This window comes from Lissotriton vulgaris, chromosome 7 (assembly GCF_964263255.1).
Source record: "Lissotriton vulgaris chromosome 7, aLisVul1.2, whole genome shotgun sequence".
Lineage (NCBI taxonomy): Eukaryota > Metazoa > Chordata > Amphibia > Caudata > Salamandridae > Lissotriton > Lissotriton vulgaris.
The window spans coordinates 662,472,493-662,474,962 of record NC_141695.1 but is presented as its reverse complement, the minus strand read 5'-3'; positions in this window follow the sequence as shown (position 1 = coordinate 662,474,962).

Below are 2,470 nucleotides of genomic sequence, written 5' to 3'. Positions count from 1 at the left end.
TTCGAGACTAGCTGTGACTAAGTCGGGAGAGGCCCACGGGACTCGGGTGCAGTGTTCAAAGTGCACGCACTTTCCAATACAAAGTCTATGGTGCGTAAAAAGTACAAAGTTAGAAAGTTAGGAACCTTCCGAGTGACCTACGGAGCTGAAACTTAAAACACAGGCCCTTGGGATGTGTACCAGTGCAGGAGCACCGGCGGAGCTGAGTTACCTCACCCACAGGAAGCGGGTGCACAGGGTCGAAGTCGTGTCGGGTTTCGTCACGCTGGTCGATGGTGCTTGGAGCTGAAGATGCTGCAGGCGGCTCGATGAGAAGTGTTCCGGTGGATCCAAGGGTGGATCTGAAGATGTGAAGACCTGAAAGCAGAGGGGACAGTGTTCAAAGTCACTAGCCAGTGACTACCGTGGAACCAGATTGGAACCAGGCGATGTCGGGTGCAAACAGGCGTTGTCAGGTAGCTTCTTTCTGCAGCCACGTGGATACCCGGGGTCAAGGACGTCCAGGAGTCGGTCACGAGCTGTCCCACGCAGGCTTCTCGCTGTTGGCGGTGTTGGCACCTCGATCGGAGCCAACAGGCCTTGGCAAAGGCAAGCCAGGCAGAAGTTGAAAGATGCTTAACACTCAGACCAGCAAGGTCAGAGCGGGTGCTCCTTTTCACAGGAGCTTGGGTAGGTCTGGAGCAACCAGACCTGCTGTGTAAATCTTCGGTTTCGTCGCCAAGATGGCCGCTGACCACGTGGCTAGTGGCCGGGATGGCGCGTCGAGTGGCACAATGCAAAAGGGCCCCACGCAGATCGTGGAGATGCTGGAGGGCTGATCTTCGGTGCAAGGGCTGCTCGGTGGTGGGGGTTCTCAGTCCCCAAAGCACAACGTCGAGGATGCCTCAGAAGCTGCGCAGTCAGCTTTTTGAGTGTCTTTCAAGAGGTCCGGTCCCACGTCACTCGGTGCCTCCACGGGTCCCTTCTTCGCAGGGACTGTGGATCGGGCTCTGAGAGGTCTGGGAGTCTGGTTCTTGTCGGGCTCTGGGCTCGGTCTCCGGCGGGAGGCGGCGGCAAAGCAGACGTCGAGTTGCTGGTTGGTACCTGTGTTCACAGGGTGGCCACTCCTAGGCCACAAGGGAGATTCTCTTCAGTCTTCTGTGCAGCAGAATGTCGAAGTCCAGTCTTCTTCTTGTTTAAAGTTGATTTCAGGATGATCTGCTGTGCAATGGCACTGCTCCCGCTCTTATTCCCAATCTGAGGGGTGGATCACCTACTAGGTCCCTCCTCTGGGAGGAACCAGGAAGGGGGGCGGCTACACCCCCTTTCCTTTGTCCAGCTCCTCGCCAGGACTGGGGCTGGGAGGCCCCAGAACCGGTTTGGACTGGCCTATGCACGGGGACACCTTGTGTGCCCCGGGCATGTCTGATTCTATTCAGCCCTGTCCTACCCAATACACAAAATCCTGTCTGGGGTGGTGCTCGCACCTCCCAAGGCAGGAAACCCTTTGTCCAGGCCACCATCTGCCGAGTTTCGGTCAGCAGCAGGAGGCCAGACTCGTGTCTGTGGTGGCAGCATCCATTTTGTGATGCTGAGGCTCTGTTTAACTTTAACCGGGGTTAAGGCTACACACATGTCGTGTCCCTCTAGAAGGGTGGAATGCTATCCCCGTCGCCAGAATTGGCGAGGGGATAGTATTCCAATTCGTATGACACCTTACTCGACATGTTTTGATAAAGCCAAACCAAAGATAGCAAATAACCGCGAGGATTATAATGCACTTAAGAGTATATGGTATGGCAATATCCCGGAACAGCTTAGGGAGTGGTTCCCGACAGCTGCAGACAGGCTCAGCTCATGCTAGAGCACCATCTCACATATTTCCAAGCACTCTGCCTCCAGGATTGATGAGGCCTTCCATAGGAGTGGCTGATAGGAACATATGTGTCCAGTTTAGGGTTAGGCACAGACATACTGTACCTAAGTAAGAGGTGGTTACACCGACTTACCCCAGCTGAGTGATCAGCCAGTTGTGTCAAATATGGAGGCCAGGCCAGGGGTGGCATAATACATGCTGCAGCCCCTGGTAGGCCTTGGATACACCTATGCCCTGGGCACCTAGGGTGCACTAATACAGGGGCTCATAAGGTGAACCAGTTCCAATTCGTAATGCACCTAAAGTGCATTGGCATCAATTTAGAGAGAGAACAGCAGGCTGTGGGTCTGATTAGCAGGCCCACAGCCACATTAAGTCAGAAACCAGTGAAGCAAAAAGCAAAAATTTGGGGTGACCATAGGATAGCAGACCCTACTCTCCTACATAGGCGCCCTGTTAGTCCTTCGGGCGGTTGTGGGCCTGAACAACCGGGGGCTTGAATTGCTAATCTCCACCCTGAAAGGGGAGTGAGTAATAAGGAACCAATGTGTCAATTGATCTAGTAAGGGGATCACGCCTATAAGGTTATCGCTGATTGGGTTTTCCACAGTGCTT